Source organism: Ranitomeya variabilis, chromosome 3, assembly GCF_051348905.1.
Source record: "Ranitomeya variabilis isolate aRanVar5 chromosome 3, aRanVar5.hap1, whole genome shotgun sequence".
In the NCBI taxonomy this organism is placed as follows: Eukaryota; Metazoa; Chordata; class Amphibia; order Anura; family Dendrobatidae; genus Ranitomeya; species Ranitomeya variabilis.
This window is the reverse complement of record NC_135234.1, coordinates 196,914,810-196,938,154: the sequence shown is the minus strand read 5'-3', so window position 1 is coordinate 196,938,154 and position 23,345 is coordinate 196,914,810.

The following is a 23,345-nucleotide window of genomic DNA, read 5'->3' as shown; positions in this document are numbered from 1 at the left end:
AAGAGGCCGGAAGGGCCAAACGAAAAGACACCGGATTGATAATCTCAGAAATCCTATAAGGACCAATAAACCGAGGCTTAAACTTAGGGGAAAAAACCTTCATAGGAACATGACGGGAAGACAACCAGACCAAATCCCCAACCCGAAGCCGGGAACCAACACACCGACGACAGTTAGCAAAATGCTGAGCCTCCTCCTGAGACAACACCAAATTGTCCACCACATGAGCCCAAATCTGCTGCAACCTATCAACCACAGAATCCACACCAGGACAATCAGAAGGTTCAACTTGCCCCGAAGAAAAACGAGGATGAAAACCAAAATTACAAAAGAAGGGCGAAACCAAGGTAGCCGAACTAGCCCGATTATTAAGGGCAAACTCGGCCAATGGCAAGAAAGCCACCCAATCATCCTGATCAGCAGACACAAAGCATCTCAAATAAGTTTCCAAAGTCTGATTAGTTCGCTCGGTCTGGCCATTTGTCTGAGGATGAAATGCGGAAGAAAAAGACAAATCAATGCCCATTCTAGCACAAAAGGCCCGCCAAAACCTAGAAACAAACTGGGAACCTCTGTCGGACACAATATTCTCTGGAATACCATGCAAACGAACCACATGCTGAAAAAACAACGGAACCAAATCAGAAGAGGAAGGCAATTTAGGCAAAGGCACCAAATGAACCATCTTAGAAAACCAGTCACAAACCACCCAGATAACCGACATCCTCTGGGAATCCGGAAGATCCGAAATAAAATCCATAGAAATATGCGTCCAGGGCCTCTCAGGGACCGGCAAAGGCAAAAGCAACCCACTAGCACGGGAACAACAAGGCTTGGCCTGCGCACAAGTCCCACAGGACTGCACAAAAGAACGCACATCACGCGACAAAGAAGGCCACCAAAAGGACCTACCAACCAAATCTCTGGTACCAAAAATACCAGGATGGCCAGCCAACACAGAACAATGAACCTCAGAAATCACTCTACTAGTCCATCTATCAGGAACAAACAGTTTCCCCACAGGACAGCGGTCAGGTTTGTCAGCCTGAAATTCCTGCAGAACCCGTCGCAAATCAGGGGAAATGGCAGAAAGGACCACCCCTTCCTTCAGAATGCCGACCGGCTCAAGTACCTCAGGAGAATCAGGCAAAAAACTCCTAGAGAGGGCATCAGCCTTAATATTCTTAGAACCCGGAAGATACGAGACCACGAAATCAAAACAGGAGAAAAACAGGGACCATCGAGCCTGTCTAGGATTCAGCCGTTTGGCAGATTCGAGGTAAATCAGATTTTTATGATCGGTCAAGACCACAATACGGTGCTTGGCTCCCTCAAGCCAATGTTGCCATTCCTCAAACGCCCACTTCATAGCCAACAACTCCCGATTGCCGACATCATAATTGCGTTCAGCAGGCGAAAACTTACAGGAAAAGAAGGCACACGGTTTCATCAAGGAACCATCAGAATTCCTCTGAGACAAAACGGCCCCTGCCCCAATCTCAGAAGCGTCAACCTCAACCTGAAACGGAAGAGAAACATCTGGCTGACGCAACACCGGGGCAGAAGTAAATCGGCGTTTAAGCTCCTGAAAGGCAGAGACAGCCACAGAGGACCAATTCGTTACATCAGCGCCTTTCTTCGTCAAATCGGTCAGGGGTTTAACCACACTGGAGAAGTTAGCAATGAAACGGCGATAAAAATTAGCAAAGCCCAAAAATTTCTGAAGGCTCTTCACAGATGTGGGCTGAATCCAATCATGAATGGCCTGAACCTTAACCGGATCCATCTCTATAGATGAGGGAGAAAAAATGAAGCCCAAAAAAGAAACCTTCTGCACTCCAAAGAGACACTTAGACCCCTTCACAAACAAAGAATTATCACGAAGGATCTGAAATACCATCCTGACCTGTTTCACATGAGACTCCCAATCATCGGAAAAAATTAAGATGTCATCCAAATATACAATCATGAATTTATCAAGATAATTCCGGAAGATATCATGCATGAAGGACTGAAAAACAGATGGAGCATTAGAGAGCCCGAATGGCATCACAAGGTATTCAAAATGGCCTTCGGGCGTATTAAACGCAGTTTTCCATTCGTCACCCTGCTTAATAAGAACAAGATTATATGCCCCCCGAAGGTCAATTTTAGTAAACCAACTAGCCCCCTTAATCCTGGCAAACAAATCGGAAAGCAAAGGTAAAGGGTATTGAAACTTGACCGTGATCTTATTCAAGAGGCGATAATCAATACAGGGTCTCAAGGAGCCATCCTTCTTAGCAACAAAAAAAAATCCCGCTCCCAGCGGTGAAGAAGATGGACGAATATGCCCTTTCTCCAAAGACTCCTTAACATAACTCCGCATGGCGGTATGTTCAGGCACAGACAGGTTGAAAAGTCGGCCCTTAGGAAACTTACAGCCTGGAATCAAGTCAATAGCACAATCACAGTCCCTATGCGGTGGAAGGGAACTGGACTTGGGCTCATCGAATACATCCTGAAAATCAGACAAAAACTCTGGAACTTCAGAAGAGGAGGAAGAGGAAATTGACATGACAGGGACATCATTATGAACCCCCTGACAACCCCAACTAGTCACAGACATAGACTTCCAATCCAACACGGAATTATGTATCTGCAGCCATGGAAAACCCAGCACAATAGCATCATGCAAATTATGCAACACCAGAAAAGGAGAGCAATCATCCCATCCCTTTGAAAAAAGGCATTCCTAAGGGCCAGTATTTAAGAATTCGAAGGAACTGTTCAAACCAGGGTTCCTTTCAAGAACAGGCCAATGATCTGCGTAACAGATTCCTCGATAGAGGATACCCTGAAGGGGTGTTAAAGAATGCCTATAAAGAGACAGTTAAGAGGGACAGAAAAGACCTGTTGGTATCCAAACCCAAACTAGAGAACGACATGACCATCCGGTTCATTACAAAATATTGTAATGGGGCAGACAACATCAGAGATATCTTTAAAAAACACTGGCCGGTTCTGCTAATGGACAGGGACATAAAAGAGCATGTTTCCCCATACCCCCAAATCACGTATAGGAAAGGGCGGTCTCTGGGTGATAGGCTGGTTCACAGCCATTTTGACCCTAATGGTATGCGTGATTCACGTCTTGATCATGCCAAGGGCTGTTTCAAATGTGGCAGATGTAAGGCTTGCTCCTCTATAGTAAACACTAAGACTTTTATGAGCAATGTAACCGGTAGATCCTATACCATCCGACATTTCATAAATTGTCGTACCAAAGGGGTCATTTACAAAGCAAGCTGTGAGTGTGGATTGGAGTATGTGGGAAAGACGAAAAGGGAATTTCGGAAAAGAGTGGGAGAACATCTTCGGGATATTGTAAATGACAGAGAAACTCCGGTGGCAACCCACATGAACTCCTTCCACCAGGGTGACCCCAAAAAAATCACCTTTGTGGGGATAGACAGAATTTTACCACCTGTCAGAGGGGGGGACTGGGATAAATTTATCCTTCAAAAAGAAAGTAGATGGATTTTCTATCTCAAAACAGTCCAACCGTTAGGGCTGAATGAATTACAACCGTATAGCTGCTTTCTATAAGTACCTTCTTCCCCTCCCCCTTTTTTGCCCCCTCCTCTGTCTTATATGTACAGCCCTTTCTCAGGGGCCATAGGGTTATAGTAGGTAGGGATAGTCCTCGGTGAGTGGGGGCGCCACAACGTACTATATTTAGGGTGCCAACCCCCGCGTGAGGCAGGTTGCCAGCCTTCAACACCAGGTTTAGGCACATATTCCCATATGAACTCAATCCATGTCATAATAAATGAGTATCCATTTATCTATCCTTTATCCCATTAGTATAGCATCTCCTCCCTATCTGTCCTATATAGGGACTATAGGGACAGGTACTAAGGGATAGCCGTCGTCGAGTGGGGGCGCCACTGGCGTAGGATTCTCTCTAGGGTGCCAACCTCCGCGATAGGTAGGTACTAGGAGGGTAGTAATCTGTGGCAGGATTGTAACAGGGAGCCTTCTTTCACCCCTTTGTATGAGTCAAGTCCCATGGGCCGGTGGTGTTTCGCGCCCCCCCCCCCCCCATTTTAACGACAGGATTACACTATATATATTTATTTTATTTTTTTTCCCCTTTTTTACCTCTCTCTCCTCAATCGCCAATGTATTGGTGTTTATGCTTAAATGAATTCTTATTCCGTGGGTTTCTGATAAATTATTCCACATCATCTGGTCTCGGCAATCCATTTTTGAACTTGGTTGACATCGTAGTCAGTTTACACACTGCACATATCTGATCGGGGGATGTGACCCCTTTCTAACTGGTTGGTCCATCCTATGTGTACTGAGTTTCACATATATGCTCATTATATACACATTTGGGCAGTATTTTTGTGTTACTCAGTCTATTCGAGACTAATTTTGCGTGGGTCTCGGTCCAAAAACATGAGAGTATGGAGCTTACATGATTTATGTGCCGGGCGGCGCTTGATGGTGGAGTGGAGCGCTTGCGTTCCATCTCCATGACGATCAGCGTTTCACAGCCCGTACGATATGCTCGGCGATACTCAACACATGGTGCGCAGGACCGGAAGCGCGTCACACGCTAGGGGCGGTGCCCTGAAGTCGCGTCTCCGCATTCAGCGCTTTTAAAGCACAGATGAGGAAAGGTCTGTAAAGCGGCATTCTTTCTCACTCCCCTGATGAGTCCAATCGGACGAAACGCGTCGGGAGACGCTTCTATTGCACGAGGGGCAAACTCATCCTCTTGAGAGATACGCTAACTCTCTCCAACAGTGGGTGAGATCTAACTGTGGACACAGGGCTCTATGTTGTGAGATGCACACATATTGATGCCCGGGGCTAATAGCGCCTGAAATATAAAGACAGTGGCTGCACTGTGGTAATCAATAGGGACGCCTATGACAAGTGTACATGGGGTAGCATGGTCCCTGAATATTGACCACACAGTGACTTGTGACTTAGCCACATAATGCTTATATAGCCTCTCTCATGCTGCTATAATTTTCTGACAGTGTCTATTATATAATGGTGATACATGTGACTTTGGTTATTTGCCCATGACCTATCATGTCAGTTGCACTTTAAGTAACATATAGGTGACAAATAAGGTTCAGTCTTTGTTATACAAGATTACATGTTTTGACTGCCACACATGTGCATCTATGAATTAAGACGTAATTGGTTACAGCTGTGGTTGAAATCCACTACTGGTTCCTAACATATATCTCCAGTATAGCCTTATACACGTGGGCCTTGGAAAAAGGGAGATACAGACCATTATATATTCTATTGTATCCTGATTGGGACATAGAAGGAAGGAGATTCACGGAACCACCGTTTCCACCATATATATGGTCCCAAGTGACTCCTTGACACTGCCAGATACATTTCTTGGTTTTATATTGTCTTTTTTTCATTCTGTGTTTGGTAGGGTTCACTTGCACTAAAGGGTTTCCTTTTTTTCTTTTTTCATTTGTTATCGTGATATTTTTCATGTTATAACCTTTTACCATATACCTATTAAAGGTTAAGTTTTATCCAATTGCTATTCACCAGAAAAGGACAATCTTCCTGATGGGCTGGCGCCATGCACATGGTCACCTGTGTCCAAAACTGGGGTTTATTTTTAGCCAAAGGTGTAGCATCAATGCCCCTTAAAGGAATAGGGTTCTGCAAAGACTGCAAGGGGAAACCACAACGCCTGGCAAATTCAAAGTCCATTAAGTTCAAAGCGGCGCCTGAATCCACAAACGCCATGACAGAAAATGACGACAATGAGCAGATCAAGGTCACAGATAACAGAAATTTAGGTTGTACGGTTCCGATGGTAACTGAACTAGCGATTCTCTTTGTACGCTTTGGGCAGACTGAAATGACATGAGAAGCACAATAAAAACACAACCTATTCTGACGTCTGAATCCTTGTCGTTCCGTTCTAGACAGAATCCTATCACACTGCATAGGCTCAGGCATCTGCTCTGAGTACACCGCCACAGCGCGCACAGTTCTGCGCTCCCGCAAGCGCCGATCAATCTGAATGGCCAGAGACATAGAATCACTCAGACCAACAGGCGTGGGAAACCCCACTGTTGTGAAATTGGATTCTGGGCTCCCCCGGTGGCCACTTGTGGAATTGAACTTGTGTGCATCATCCCCTCTGTTCACCTGCTCCTATCTGGATGTGGGAGTCGCTATATTACCTTGCTCCTCTGTCAGTTTCTTGCCGGTCAACAATGTAATCAGAAGCCTTCTGTGCTTGTTCCTGCTACTAGACAACTCCCAGCTAAGTTGGACTTTTGTCCTTGTGTGTTTTTGCATTTTGTTCCTGTTCACAGCTGCTGTTTCGTTACTGTGTCTGGAAAGCTCTAGTGATCGGAAATTGCCACTCTGGTGTTATGAGTTAATGCTAGAGTCTTAAAGGAATTTCTGGATGGTGTTTTGATAGAGTTTTCTGCTGACCATGAAAGTGTCCTTTCTGTCTTCCTGCTATCTAGAAAGCGGACCTCGATTTTGCTAAACCTATTTTCATACTACGTTTGTCATTTCATCTAAAATCACCGCCAATATATGTGGGGGCCTCTGTCTGCCTTTTGGGAAAATTTCTCTAGAGGTGAGCCAGGACTGTCTTTTCCTCTGCTAGGATTAGGTAGTTCTCCGGCTGGCGCTGGGCATCTAGGGTTAAAAAACGTAGGCATGCTACCCGGCTACTTCTAGTTGTGCGGCAGGTTTAGTTCATGGTCAGTATAGTTTCCATCTTCCAAGAGCTAGTTCTCATATATGCTGGGTTATGTTCTCTCGCCATTGAGAATCATGACAGTTTGACCGGCCCAAAAAAGGGTTAAATTACTGGCTGAGAAAGGAGAGAAAAAAGAAGTCTGCTACAATTTTTTTTTTTTTTTTTTTTCCCTAGTTCTGAGTGTGCTTTTAATTGAATCACTTGCTAGTCTGCCTATACTGCAGCCTTCCTCTCTTTCTCTCCTTCTAATCCTTGAATGGCTCTGTGTTCACCGGTTTCAAATGGATCTTCAGAGTGTAGCTACAGGTTTGAATAATCTCGCCACAAAGGTACAAAATTTGCAAGATTTTGTTGTTCATGCACCTGTGTCTGAGCCTAGAATTCCTTTGCCTGAATTCTTCTCGGGGAATAGATCTCACTTTCAAAATTTTAAAAATAATTGCAAATTGTTTTTGTCCCTGAAGTCTCGCTCTGCCGGAGACCCTGCACAGCAGGTCAGGATTGTAATTTCCTTGCTCCGGGGCGACCCTCAAGACTGGGCTTTTGCATTGGCACCAGGGGATCCTGCGTTGCTCAATGTGGATGCGTTTTTTCTGGCCTTGGGGTTGCTTTATGAGGAACCTCATTTAGAGCTTCAGGCGGAAAAGGCCTTGATGTCCTTGTCTCAGGGGCAAGATGAAGCTGAAATATACTGCCAAAAATTCCGCAAATGGTCTGTGCTTACTCAGTGGAATGAGTGCGCCCTGGCGGCGATTTTCAAAGAAGGTCTCTCTGATGCCATTAAGGATGTTATGGTGGGGTTCCCTGTGCCTGCGAGTCTGAATGAGTCCATGACGATGGCTATTCAGATCGATAGGCGTCTGCGGGAGCGCAAACCTATGCACCATTTGGCGGTGTCTACTGAGAAAACGCCAGAAAATATGCAATGTGATAGAATTCTGTCCAGAAGCGAGCGGCAGAATTTTAGACGAAAAAATGGGTTGTGCTTCTATTGTGGTGATTCAACTCATGTTATATCAGCATGCTTTAAGCGTACTAAGAAGCCTGACAAGTCTGTTTCAATTAGCACTTTACAGTCTAAGTTTATTCTATCTGTGACCCTGATTTGTTCTTTGTCATCTATTACCGCGGACGCCTATGTCGACTCTGGCGCTGCTTTGAGTCTTATGGATTGGTCCTTTGCCAAACGCTGTGGGTATGATTTGGAGCCACTGGAGGCTCCGATACCTCTGAAAGGGATTGACTCCACCCCATTGGCTAGTAATAAACCACAATACTGGACACAAGTGACTATGCGTGTTAATCCGGATCACCAGGAGGTTATTCGCTTTCTGGTGCTGTATAATCTACATGATGTTTTGGTGCTGGGATAGCCATGGCTGCAATCTCATAACCCAGTCCTCGACTGGAGAGCTATGTCTGTGTTAAGCTGGGGATGTAAAGGAACTCATGGGGACGTACCTTTGGTTTCCATTTCATCATCTATTCCCTCTGAGATTCCTGAATTCTTGTCTGACTTTCGTGACGTTTTTGAAGAACCCAAGGTTGGTTCACTACCTCCGCACCGGGAGTGCGATTGTGCCATAGACTTGATTCCGGGTAGTAAATACCCTAAGGGTCGTTTATTTAATCTGTCTGTGCCTGAACACGCTGCTATGCGAGAATATATAAAGGAGTCCTTGGAAAAGGGACATATTCGTCCTTCGTCATCTCCCTTAGGAGCCGGTTTTTTCTTTGTGTCTAAGAAAGACGGCTCTTTGAGGCCGTGTATTGATTATCGACTTTTGAATAAAATCACGGTTAAATATCAATATCCGTTACCACTGCTTACTGATTTGTTTGCTCGTATAAAGGGGGCCAAGTGGTTCTCTAAGATTGATCTCCGTGGGGCGTATAATTTGGTGCGAATCAAGCAGGGGGATGAGTGGAAAACCGCATTTAATACGCCCGAGGGCCATTTTGAGTATTTGGTGATGCCTTTTGGTCTTTCAAATGCCCCTTCAGTCTTCCAGTCCTTTATGCATGACATTTTCCGCGATTATTTGGATAAATTTATGATTGTGTATCTGGATGATATTCTGATTTTTTCGGATGACTGGGACTCTCATGTCCAGCAGGTCAGGAGGGTTTTTCAGGTTTTGCGGTCTAATTCCTTGTGTGTGAAGGGTTCTAAGTGTGTTTTTGGGGTTCAAAAGATTTCTTTCTTGGGATACATTTTTTCCCCCTCTTCCATCGAGATGGATCCTGTCAAGGTTCAGGCTATTGGTGATTGGACGCAACCCTCTTCTCTTAAGAGTCTTCAGAAATTTTTGGGCTTTGCTAACTTTTATCGTCGATTTATTGCTGGTTTTTCTGATGTTGTAAAACCATTGACTGATTTGACTAAGAAGGGTGCTGATGTTGCTGATTGGTCCCCTGATGCTGTGGAGGCCTTTCGGGAGCTCAAGCGCCGCTTTTCTTCCGCCCCAGTGTTGCGTCAGCCTGATGTTGCTCTTCCTTTTCAGGTTGAGGTCGACGCTTCTGAAATCGGAGCTGGGGCGGTGTTGTCGCAGAGAAGTTCCGACTGCTCCGTGATGAGACCTTGTGCTTTTTTTTCCCGTAAATTTTCGCCCGCCGAGCGGAATTATGATATTGGGAATCGGGAGCTTTTGGCCATGAAGTGGGCTTTTGAGGAGTGGCGTCACTGGCTTGAGGGGGCCAGACATCAGGTGGTGGTATTGACTGACCACAAAAATTTAATTTACCTTGAGTCTGCCAGGCGCCTGAATCCTAGACAGGCGCGCTGGTCGTTGTTTTTCTCTCGGTTTAATTTTGTGGTGTCGTACCTACCGGGTTCTAAGAATGTTAAGGCGGATGCCCTTTCTAGGAGTTTTGAGCCTGACTCCCCTGGTAATTCTGAGCCCACAGGTATCCTTAAAGATGGAGTGATATTGTCTGCCGTTTCTCCAGACCTGCGGCGGGCCTTGCAGGAGTTTCAGGCGGATAGACCTGATCGTTGCCCACCTGGTAGACTGTTTGTTCCTGATGATTGGACCAGTAGAGTCATCTCTGAGGTTCATTCTTCTGCGTTGGCAGGTCATCCTGGAATCTTTGGTACCAGGGATTTGGTGGCAAGGTCCTTCTGGTGGCCTTCCCTGTCACGAGATGTGCGAGGCTTTGTGCAGTCTTGTGATGTTTGTGCTCGGGCCAAGCCTTGTTGTTCTCGGGCTAGTGGATTGTTGTTGCCCTTGCCTATCCCGAAGAGGCCTTGGACGCACATCTCGATGGATTTTATTTCGGATCTGCCTGTTTCTCAGAAGATGTCTGTCATCTGGGTGGTGTGTGACCGTTTCTCTAAGATGGTCCATCTGGTTTCCTTGCCTAAGTTGCCTTCTTCTTCCGAGTTGGTTCCTCTGTTTTTTCAAAATGTTGTTCGTTTGCATGGTATTCCTGAGAATATCGTTTCTGACAGAGGGACCCAATTCGTGTCTAGATTTTGGCGGGCATTCTGTGCTAGGATGGGCATAGATTTGTATTTTTCGTCTGCTTTCCATCCTCAGACTAATGGCCAGACCGAGCGGACTAATCAGACCTTGGAGACATATTTGAGGTGTTTTGTGTCTGCGGATCAGGACGATTGGGTTGCTTTTTTGCCTTTGGCGGAGTTCGCCCTCAATAATCGGGCCAGCTCTGCCACCTTGGTGTCCCCGTTTTTCTGTAATTTGGGGTTTCATCCTCGATTTTCCTCCGGTCAAGTGGAATCTTCGGATTGTCCTGGAGTGGATGCTGTGGTGGAGAGGTTGCATCAGATTTGGGGGCAGGTGGTGGACAATTTGAAGTTGTCCCAGGAGAAGACTCAGCTTTTTGCCAACCGCCGTCGTCGTGTTGGTCCTCGGCTTTGTGTTGGGGACTTGGTGTGGTTGTCTTCTCGTTTTGTCCCTATGAGGGTTTCTTCTCCTAAGTTTAAGCCTCGGTTCATCGGCCCGTACAAGATATTGGAGATTCTTAACCCTGTGTCCTTCCGTTTGGACCTCCCTGCATCCTTTTCGATTCATAATGTTTTTCATCGGTCATTGTTGCGCAGGTATGAGGTACCGGTTGTGCCTTCCGTTGAGCCTCCTGCTCCGGTGTTGGTTGAGGGTGAGTTGGAGTACGTTGTGGAAAAGATCTTAGACTCTCGTGTTTCCAGACGGAGACTCCAGTATCTGGTCAAATGGAAGGGATACGGTCAGGAGGATAATTCTTGGGTCACTGCCTCTGATATTCATGCCTCCGATCTTGTCCGTGCCTTTCATAGGGCTCATCCTGATCGCCCTGGTGGTTCTGGTGAGGGTTCGGTGCCCCCTCCTTGAGGGGGGGGTACTGTTGTGAAATTGGATTCTGGGCTCCCCCGGTGGCCACTTGTGGAATTGAACTTGTGGGCATCATCCCCTCTGTTCACCTGCTCCTATCTGGATGTGGGAGTCGCTATATTACCTTGCTCCTCTGTCAGTTTCTTGCCGGTCAACAATGTAATCAGAAGCCTTCTGTGCTTGTTCCTGCTACTAGACAACTCCCAGCTAAGTTGGACTTTTGTCCTTGTGTGTTTTTGCATTTTGTTCCTGTTCACAGCTGCTGTTTCGTTACTGTGTCTGGAAAGCTCTAGTGATCGGAAATTGCCACTCTGGTGTTATGAGTTAATGCTAGAGTCTTAAAGGAATTTCTGGATGGTGTTTTGATAGAGTTTTCTGCTGACCATGAAAGTGTCCTTTCTGTCTTCCTGCTATCTAGAAAGCGGACCTCGATTTTGCTAAACCTATTTTCATACTACGTTTGTCATTTCATCTAAAATCACCGCCAATATATGTGGGGGCCTCTGTCTGCCTTTTGGGAAAATTTCTCTAGAGGTGAGCCAGGACTGTCTTTTCCTCTGCTAGGATTAGGTAGTTCTCCGGCTGGCGCTGGGCATCTAGGGTTAAAAAACGTAGGCATGCTACCCGGCTACTTCTAGTTGTGCGGCAGGTTTAGTTCATGGTCAGTATAGTTTCCATCTTCCAAGAGCTAGTTCTCATATATGCTGGGTTATGTTCTCTCGCCATTGAGAATCATGACACCCCACCATAACATCTTTAACAGATTCAGAAAGACCCTTTCTGAAAATTGCCGCCAAAGCATCCTCATTTCATTTAGTCAGCACAGACCATTTTCTAAATTTCTGACAATACAATTCTGCACCTTGAGACAGGGCCAACAAGGTCTTCTCAGCTTGATCCACAGAATTTGGTTCATCATATAATAATCCTAGAGCCTGAAAAAAGGCATCAACATTAAACAAGGCCGGATTCCCAGATTCCAGGGAAAATGCCCAATCCTGAGGGTCGCCACGCAGCAGGGAGATGACAATTTTAACCTGCTGAATGGGATCACAAGAGGAACGAGGCTTCAGAGCAAAAAACAGTTTACAGTTGTTTTTAAAACTCAAAAATTTGGACCTGTCCCCAAAAAACAAATCAGGAGTAGGAATCCTAGGCTCTAAAAGCGGAGTCTGAACAATACAATCAGAAATACCCTGTACCCTAGCAGCAAGCTGGTCTACACGAGAAACTAATCCCTGAACATCCATGCTAGCACAAGACTCCTCAGTCACCCAGAGGAAAAGAGGGAAGAAAAGACAAAGCAGGCTACAGAAAAAAATGGCTCTTTCTTCCCTTCTTCTGAGATGCATTTAACTCATTGTTGGCCAGTTGTACTGTTATGATCCGGTGACCTTGGAGCCGCATGAGAGACTTTCTCAGGAGTAGGTGGTACCTGTACTGACCGCAAACCCTAAACTAACACCGCAACTAGAAGTAGCCGTGGGATGTACCTAACACATCCTAGACACCTCGACACAGCCGGAGGACTAAATACCCCTATAGATGGAAATAGGAATTCTATCTTGCCTCAGAGCAGAACCCCAAAGGATAGGCAGCCCCCCACAAATATTGACTGTGAGTATAAGAGGAAAGACACACGCAGGCAGAAAAACAGGATTTAGCAAAAGAGGCACTTCTAGCTAAATAGAAAAGGATAGGACAGAATACTAAGCGGTCAGTATTAAATCTCCTAAAAATATCCACAGCAGATAATACAAATATTCTACATCTAACTAAAGACATAGAAAGTATATCTGCATCTCCTGAGAATCCAGCATGACTGAAAAATCCAAACAAAGTCTAAGCTGGACAAAAACACAATGAATTGCACTGAATTGCAAAGCACACTGCACGTGTGCACAGAGACAAAAAAACAGACACTTATCTTTAGCTGAATTGGCAGCAGGGCATGAGGAACCAGAGAGAGATGCAATCCCTCCAAGTACAATGGACAACTGGCAAGGACTCATGGATCCTGCAAACCTAAATACCTAGTAAAGCTGCAATCAGCAGAAACACCTGCCCTGGATTACAACCCCAAGACAACTGCACTACCACCAACAACCACCGGAGGGAGCCCAAGAGCAGAATTCACAACAGTCTCCCATCCAAGTGCCTGCCCGTGTATGTGTATCCTCCCACAAATAAATTACAGCACGCCTCTGTTCGCACAGCCTCTGAAGCATGTGCATTGTGGAGTTCCACCTTGAGTGTACGGGCGACCGGCGGATGTGCGAGCAAAGTCTTCGCACCTTCAGGAGCAGGGCTGGTAACTCCGGATAATTTTTGAGGAAGCACTGCACCACCAGGTTCAAGGTGTGAGCCAGGCAAGGTATGTGTTTCAGTTCTGAAAGGGCTATGGCAGCCATAAAATTCCTTCCGTTATCACTGACTACCTTGCCAGCCTCAAGATGTACACTGCCCAGCTATGACTGAGTTTCTTGCTGCAAGTACTCGGCCAGAACTTCCGCGGTGTCTGTTGTCGCCCAAACACTTCACTTGTAACACAGCCTGCTGACACTTACCACTAGCTGTTCGATAATGGGACACCTCGTGTGCAACACTGGCAGCTGCGGATGGAGTGATCGTGCGACTGCGCTCTGTGGATGAGCTTTCGCTTCTGGAGGAGGAGGAGGAGGGGTGGCGAATGCCTACACCCAACTGTTTCCTAGACCATGGGCTAGGCAGAACTGTCCCACTGTGGCTGTCCCCTGTGGACCCTGCATCCACCACATTAACCCAGTGCGCCGTGATAGACACGTAACAATGCGGTCTTTGACATGCTGGTGGAGGGCTAGGATGGTTTTTCTCGCAAAGAAGTGCCGACTGGGTAGGTCATAGCGTGGTACTGCGTAAGCCATCAGGTCTTTGAAAGCTTTGCTTTCAACCAACCGGTAGAGCATCATCTCTAACGAGATTAGTCTAGCAATGTGGGCGTTCAAAACCTGTGTACGCGGATGAGAGGATGAGTACTTTCTTTTCCTATCGAGAGTCTCTTGTAGGGTGAGCTGGACTGGAGAGCTGCATATGGTGGAACTAGCGGTGGTGGTGGTGGTGGACATGGCGGATTGAGAGAGGGTTGGTGATGGTATTCTTGATGTTGGCCTACATACAGTTTTTCCTTCAAAAACCTTGTGATTCCCTGACTGCTTTGGCCTTGCAACGATACCTCCACATTTGCTGCTGGTGGTGTCCTAACCGGTGGGCTTACAGTGAGGGAAGCAATGTAGCGTTGCTGACTACCTTCATTCGGAGCAGGTGCACCAATGGTACGGGACGTTTGGTAGTTAGTCCAGGCTTGCAAGTGCATGCTGGTTGAATGTCTACGCATGCACGTTGTATTTAAATTTTGAAGATTCTTCCCTCTGCTTAAGGTCTTTGAGCATTTCTTACAGATAACTTTTGACTGATCATTCAGATCTTGGTTAAAAAATGGCCACACTGCACTCTTCCTACTATCGAATACCTTTTCAGGCATTGAATGCTGTGCTACTTTCACCGGATGGCCACGCTGTCCTAAAACTGTTTTTGTTTATGACACACGTTTTTGGCCTGATACGGGCCTGCCAGATGACAGCTGTTGCGATGTAGAGGGCTGCTGTGGATCATCCTCCTCCACTTCTGAGCTACTGGCAGCGGCACCCTCTTCCCCCAATGGCTGCCAATCTGGGTCAACAACTGGGTCATCTATTACCTCCTCTTCAATGTCATGTGCACCTTCCTCTGTGTCACCATGTAAGGTGCTATAGTGTTCGGGACGGGGCACCATAGTCTCATCAGGGTCAGATTCTGGCTTAGTACACTGCGAGGGCAATTTAGTGATCTGAGTCAATGGAACAGCATAATAATCTAGCTGTGGCTGTGCATCAGTGCACTCCATGTCCGATTCATCTTGTAATGGGCAGTTAACAATTTCCCTTTCTAACCCAGGCACAGTATGTGTAAAGAGCTCCATGGAGTAACCTGTAGTGTCGCCTGACGCATCCTTCACTTTTGGTTTGGGTGAAGGACACAAGGAAATGTTTGGTTCCTGACCTGGAGCATCCACTGATGACTCGCTGCTTTTATATTTTGAACTTTCTGAAGAGGAGGCGAAAGAGCTAGTGGCTGAGTCAGCAAGGAAAGCCAAAACTTTTTCCTGCTGCTCCGGCTTTAAAAGCGGTTTCCCTACTCCAAGATAAGGGAGCCTTCGAGGCCTTGTGTAGCTAGACGATGTCGCTGGCTCAACACCTCCAGCCTTAGGTGCTATTTTGCTTTTCCCACTACCACCAGATGCTCCACCACCACCACCATCAGTACCAGCTGGCTTCCACCAGACTTCCTCATTTTTGGGAAAATGTTACCAAAATACCGTTATATGGTACTGTAAAACAAGGTGGAACGTGTATATAAACTTGTTGAGAATTTAAATCTTCCTTTTTAATTTGGGGAGACAGCACCACAACTCAGGCCCAGTGTGTAACACAACACAATGTAAGTGGCAGAACATGGCTGGCTGTTATACGACAAACTAACAGAACTGACGTATATCCACTTTGTGACAATTTGAATCTCCCTTTTTTGGGGGAGATACTGCACCGCAACTCAGGCCCAGTGTATAACACAACACACTGTAAGTGGCAGAACGTGGCTGGCTGATATACGACAAACTAACAGAACTGACGTATATCCACTTTGTGACAATTTGAATCTCCCTTTTTTTGGGGGGAGTCTGCACCGCAACTCAGGCCCAGTGTATAACACAACACAATGTAAGTGGCAGAACATGGCTGGCTGTTATACGACAAACTAACAGAACTGACGTATATCCACTTTGTGACAATTTGAATCTCCCTTTTTTGGGGGAGATACTGCACCGCAACTCAGGCCCAGTGTATAACACAACACACTGTAAGTGGCAGAACGTGGCTGGCTGATATACGACAAACTAACAGAACTGACGTATATCCACTTTGTGACAATTTGAATCTCCCTTTTTTGGGGGGGAGTCTGCACCGCAACTCAGGCCCAGTGTATAACACAACACAATGAAAGTGGCAGAATGTGGCTGGCTGTTATACGACAAACTAACAGAGCTGACGTATATCCACTTTGTGACAATATGAATCTCCCTTTTTTGGGGGGGAGACAGCACCGCAACTCAGGCCCAGTGTATAACACAACACAATGTAAGTGGCAGAACGTGGCTGGCTGTTATACGACAAACTAACAGAACTGACGTATATCCACTTTGTGACAATTTGAATCTCCCTTTTTTGGGGGAGATACTGCACCGCAACTCAGGCCCAGTGTATAACACAACACACTGTAAGTGGCAGCAAGTGGCTGGAAGATATCTAAAAAATCCAAGGACTGTAGTACAATTTCAATCTCCCTACAATGATCTCAGGACAAGTATGGCAGCAACAAAAAGTACTTCTGCACACAAAAGTGTGGACAAATTAATAAGATAACTGCAGAAAGGAGCAACAGGATTTTTGCTTTTAAAAAAGCAGTTGGTTTGCACAGCAGCATGCAAACAGCAATGCAGCTATCAGGGAGACTTATAAGGCAGCCTAATAAGCTACAGAGCTGATGCACAAAGATATAGCCTCCAATGTCCCTGCAAAAAAAGGTGCTGCTGGACAGTGGAAATCGCTACAGCACAAGCGGTTTGGGGGTTAATCTTCCCTCCCTAACTATAGCCCTTCTTCTACGAAGCTGCAGCAAACTCTCCCTATGCTAAGATCGGCAGAAGTAAGATGGCGGTTGGCGTGCATGCCCCTTTATACCCCCTTTGTGACGCCGCAGAAAGCAAGCCAATCACTGTCATGCCCTTCTCTAAGATGGTGGGGACCGAGACCTATGTCATCACGCTGCCCACACTCTGCATCCTCCTTCATTGGCTGAGAAATGGCGCTGAACGCGTCATACAAAACGCGACTTTGGCGCGAAGATCGCCAACCGCATGGCCGATCCCACACTAGGATCGGGTCGGGTTTCATGAAACCCGACTTTGCCGAAAGTCGGCGATTTTTGAATTTGTCCTATCCATTTCGCTCAACCCTTCTTAATAGTGTGGATCTGCTACAAAAATTTTTTTTTACTTATATTGAGATTTTAATTAGTTCTGTTTAAAACATCTATTATATCTAGTACTACCTGGAGGTCTAGGCCCTTTTTACATTGATCCTCACAAGTACTAACCATCATGAAATATTTTTGAGATAATTTGGCCTTGTTTAATTTGTAGTTGGTGAAGTTTAGGTCCATATTGTGCATCACCACATTATGGGTGTCAGGTCCGAGCAATCCTACATGAACATTTTCCTGGAAAGTGGATTGGTCGGTGTGGGCCAGTTGAATGGCCACTAAGGTCTCCCGATCTGATCCCCTTAGACTTTTATCTTTGGGGTCATCTGAAGGCAATTGTCTATGCTGTGAACATGCGAGATGTGCAACATCTGAAACAATGGATACTGGAAGCATGTGCTAGCATTTCTTCTGTGGTGCTTCTATCAGTGTGTCAAGAGTGGGAGAAGAGAGTTGCATTGACAATCCAACACAATGGGCAGCACTTTGAACACATTTTATAAGTGGTCATAAACTTGTAAATAACTCATGAAAGAATAAAGTTACGTTAAAACCAAGCACACCATTGTTTTTCTTTGTGAAATTCTCAATAAGTTTGATGTGTCACATGACCCTCTTCCCATTGGAAAAAATAAAGTTGGATCCAAAATGGCAGACGTCAAAATGGCCACCATGATAACCATCTATCTTGAAAAGTTTTTCCCCTCCCATATACTAATGTGCCACAAACAGGAATTTGATATTACCAACCATTCCCATTTTATTTAGGTGTATCCATGTAAATGGTCCACCCTGGTGTTTTTCAATTCTATGGGAGTATTAAATCTGTTTATGTGAATTTTGCATTAATGCATTTATCTTGGGAGCGAGGCTTTGGTCCTCCTCGGCCGTGGTATTTAGGATTGCTTTTTTGTGACTTTGTATCTTACTATAGAATTTTGCAGATCTTTACATAAACTGATTGTTATTGATGGTATATGTGAATACATAAGGTTTACTTTGTCCTGGATTTGCAATTTATTTTTTGTATTTGTGTATCCCAAGGTTTTTTCTTGAGTATATTCTACTTCTTCCATAAAGATTCATTAATGTTTTTACCATTTGGCATATGCTTCCTTATGTATGTAGGTTGATGTTCAGGTATGGAAGTGCCTTTATTTAGCTAGGCCAATATTTGTCTACTTGTATGTTACTAATTTAGAAGGATACGGTAACGATACCTTTAAACTCATCGGAGCAAAATGCACAAGTTAAATATGTAGAATGCTTGCCCTCATTACATTTCTAATTACATAGTTACATAGGTTGAAAACAGACCTAGGTCCATCAAGTTCAACCTTTCTCCACCAATTTTTTTGTCACTAAATTAACTATAACTTGAAATATTATGTGTATTGAGGAAATCGTCCAGCCCTTTTTTAAAAGCTGTAATAGTGTCTGCCATTACTACCTCTTGTGGTAGGGCATTCCGCATTCTGACTGCTCTAACTGTAAAGAACACTTTCCTATTTAGCTTTTGGAATTGCCTTTCTTCCACACACAATGAGTGCCCCCTGGTTCTTAGTATGGTCATTGGAAGGAATGTCATGTGCCAGTGTTTTGTATTGGCCACACATATATTTATACGTGTAAATGAGATCCGCTCTGAAGCGTCTTTTTTCTAAGCTAAACAAGCCCAACTTTTTCAACCTCTCATCATATGAGAGGTCTTCCATCACTTGTAACAATCTAGTTGCCTGCCTTTGAACTGACTCTAATTTCTGAATGTCCTTTTATAAATGTGGGGCCCAAAACTAGACCCCATTCTAGATGTGGCTTCACAAACGATTTATAAAGGGTTAACAATACGTTCTCCTGTTCTGTAGTCCCAAGTATGGTCTCATTTTCTGTATAAGCAGCAATAGGATTACTCCATCACAGGTGCATTACTCTACATTTACAGTGGGTACGGAAAGTATTCAGACCCCTTTAAATTTTTCACTCTTTGTTTCACTGCAGCCATTTGGTAAATTCAAAAAAGTTCATTTTTTTCACATTAATGTACACTCTGCACCCCATCTTGACTGAAAAAAACAGAAATGTAGAAATTTTTGCAAATTTAATAAAAAAGAAAAACTGAAATATCACATGGTCGTAAGTATTCAGACCCTTTGCTCAGACACTCATATTTAAGTCACGCTGTCCATTTCCTTGTGATCGTCCTTGAGATAGTTTTACTCCTTCATTGGAGTTCAGCAGTGTTTAATTAAACTGATAGGACTTGATTTGGAAAGGCATACACTTGTCTATATGAGACCTCACAACTCCCAGTGCATGTCAGACCAAATGAGAATCATGAGGTCAAAGGAACTGGCCAAGGAGATCAGAGACAAAATGGTGGCAAGGCACAGATCTGGTCAAGGGTACAAAAGAGTTTCTGTAGTACTCAAGGTTCTTAAGAACACGGTGACCTCCATAATCCTTAAATGGAAGAAGTTTGGGACCACCAGAAGTCTTCCTAGAACTGGCCGTCCAGCCAAACTGAGCAATCGTGGGAGAAGAGCCTTGGTGAGAGAGGTAAAGATGAACCCCCAGATCACTGTGGCTGAGTTCCAGATATGCAGTAGGGAGATAGCAGAAAGTTCCACAAAGTCAACTATCACTGCAGCCCTCCACCAGTTGTTCCTTTATGGCAGAGTGGCCCGATGGAAGCATCTCCTCGGTGCAAGACATAAGAAATCCAGCATAAAGTTTGCTAAAAAACACTTGAAGGACTCCCAGACTATGAGAAATAAGCTTCTCTGGTCTGATGAGACAAAGATAGACCTTTTTGGTGATAATTCTAAGGGGTATGTGTGTAGAAGACCAGGCACTGCTTATCACCTGCCCAATACAATCCCAACAGTGAAATGTGGCAGCAGCATCATGCTATGGGGAAGTTTTTCAGCTGCAAAGACAGGACGACTGGTTGTCATTGAAGGAAACATGAATGCGGCCAAGTACAGAGATATAACATAGCTGCCGCCTCACCACCACCAGAACTGCCACCTCACCACCACCAGAGCTGCCACCTCACCATCACCAAAGCTGCCGCACCCCCAACCTTCTGTCTCTTCCCCATTATCCTGTAGAATGTAAGTCCAAAAGAACAGGGTCCTCTCCCCTCTGTACCAGTCTGTCATTGTAAATTTGTTTACTGTAAACGATATCTATAACTCTGTATATAACCCCTTTCTCATGTACAGCACCATTGGAATTAATGGTGTTATATAAATAAATAATAATAATATACTGGATGGAGTGCTCTGGACCTCAGACTTGACCAAAGATTCACCTTCCAACAAGATAATAACCCTAAGCACAAAGCTAAAATAACAATTGAGTGGCTTCAGAACAACTCTGTGACCATTCTTGACTGGCCCAGCCAGAGCCCTGACCTAAACTCTATTGAACATCACTGGAGAGACCTGAAAATGGCTGTTTAACAACATTCACCATCCAACCTGACGGAATTGGAGAGGATCTGCAAGGAAGAATGGCAGAGGATCCCCAAATCCATGTGTGTAAAACTTGTTGCATCATTCCAAAGAAGACTCACAGCTGTACTAGTTCAAAAGGGTGCTTCTACCCAATACTGAGCAAAGGGTCTGAATACTTATGAAAATGTGATATTTCAGTTTTTCTTTTTTAATAAATTTGCAAAAAATTCTACATTTCTGTTTTTTGTCAGTCAAGATGGGTGCAGAGTGTACATTAATGAGAAAAAATTAACTTTTTGAATTTACCAAATGGCTGCAATGAAGCAGAGTGAAAAAGGGTTCTGAATATGTTCCATACCTACTGTATAACACAGATGTATTAATTCATAGTCACATTGTGTGAGTGGTGATAATGAGACTGCTACAATAGTTCACTGTATATCACTTGAATATTGGATTTCTATTCACAGTATGAGACTATCACTCCTGTTTTCAATCTGGTACATAAGGACACAAGATGTACTGTACACCAAGAGTGCATTAGGTCTTTTTCTATCCCTATCCTGTGTGCTCTGAGAGCTCCTATTCTTACACAGTACAGACATAAAATGGCATTCTATGGTCGGCCTTTATATTTTATACTGCCTTTGTTATCTCCACTGATTAGCTGTTCTACACTATGGGATCAAATTGCGGCATGTCATTGTGGGGAAGCCTACACTGCCACGTCAAATGCCTTTAGCGCATTCAATGAGTGTGCAATATGTGTGAAATTGCGTTGGGCATTTTTAACCCCTTAACGTATCGGTGGCATTTAAGGGTACTTATTCCTCAGCTCCGCTTTTTAACTGTGCTGAGAAATAAGGCTATAGCGCCCCAGCGTCAGAAATTCTCCAGGGTCTCGGTTGCTGAGGTAGCTGAAACCCCCAGAGAACATGATTCGGGTTGGCTTTTACCAATCCTAGTGTTGCGATCACCGTTATTCACGGAATAACTGTGACTGCAAAAAAAAAGGAGTCAGATTTCCCATTTAGTTTCTCTCTCCTCTGATATTATCTAGCACAGCAGAGGAGAAAGAAATGGGGTCCCTCAAGCAACCCCGGTACCTCCGGTGTCCAAGGACCCTCCTGCATCCCCTGGTCCTGTTCCATGGCCGTCAGCATCTTCTTCCAGGAAGAAAATGGCAGGGGCATGAGCAGTTTGCCCACCGATATTTGCCACCCATCACCCGACAACAATAGGAAATTTTTCCTATTGGTTCATTTTGATCACTGTGATAGACCCTATCACAATGATCAAAATAAAAAATAGTAAATCAAACCCCCTTTATCACCCCTTAGCTAGGTAAAAAAATAAAATAAAAAGTATTTATTTCCATTATGGTTAGGGTTGGGCTAGGGTTAGGGTTATGTTTGTGATTATGGTTGGGATTACAGTTAAGGTTGGGTTAAGGTTAGTGGTGTGTTAGGGTTAGGGTTTTGGTTAGGGTTGGGATTAGGGTTAGGGGTGTGTTGGGGCTATGGCTGTGGTTAGGGATGGGATTAGGGTTAGAGCTGCGTTGGGGTTAGGATTGGAGTTAGAATTGGGGGGTTTAGGTACATCAGGGAGTCTCCAAATGCATCATGGCACCTACCATTGATTCCAGCCAATTTTGCGTTCAAAAAGTCAAACGGTGCTCCCTCCATTGAGCCCTGCCATGCCCTCAAACAGTGGCTTTCCCTCACAAATGGGGTATCGGTGTACACAGGAGAGATTGCACAACAAATTTTGTGATCCATTTTCTCCTGATACCCTTGTGAAAATAAAAAAAAATTTGTTCGAAATTAAATTTTTTGTGAAAAAAATAAAATGTTCACATTGCTTTAGTTCTCATGAAGCACCTGAAGAGTTAATAAACTTCTTGAATGTGGTTTTGTGCATCTTGAGGGGTGCAGTTTTTAGAATGGTGTCACTTTTGTGTATATTCTGTTATATTGACCCCCCCAAACTCACTTCAAATGTGAGGTGGTCCCTAAAAAATGGTTTAGGAAATTTTTTGGGATAAATGAGAAATCGCTGGTCAACTTTCAACCCTTATAATATCCTAACAAAAAAAAATATATGTTTTCAAAATTGTGCTGAGGTAAATTTGACATGTGGGAAATGGTATTTAACTATTTTGTGTGACACCACTCTCTTATTTAAGGGTAGAAAATTTAAAAGTTTGAAAATTGCAAAATATTCAAAATTTATGTTTTTTCATAAATAAACGCAAGCTATATCAAAGAAATTTTACCACTACCATGAAGTACAATATGTCACAAAAAAAAAAATCTCACAATCAGTGGGATACGTTGAAGTGTTCCAGAGCTATAACCTCTTAAAGTGGTCAGAATTGTAAAAATCGGCTTGGTCATTAAGTACCAAATTGGCTCTCTGACTATTGGGTTAACTTAAATTGCAAGCCACAAACATTATCGCTGATTTTTCAAATTCACTTGAAACCATTGAACTCAAACTCGATGCTCCAGGGACTGATCAGCTCATCTCTACTCTTGACAAAACACTCTGTAAGGCCGGTTTCACACGTCAGTGGCTCCGGTACGTGAGGTGACAGTTTCTGTTGTGAACTCTGTTATCGAGCTCCCTCCTGTGGTCAGGAATGGTATTTCTGTGAGTTCTGTCCGTGGGTTCCCTCTGGTG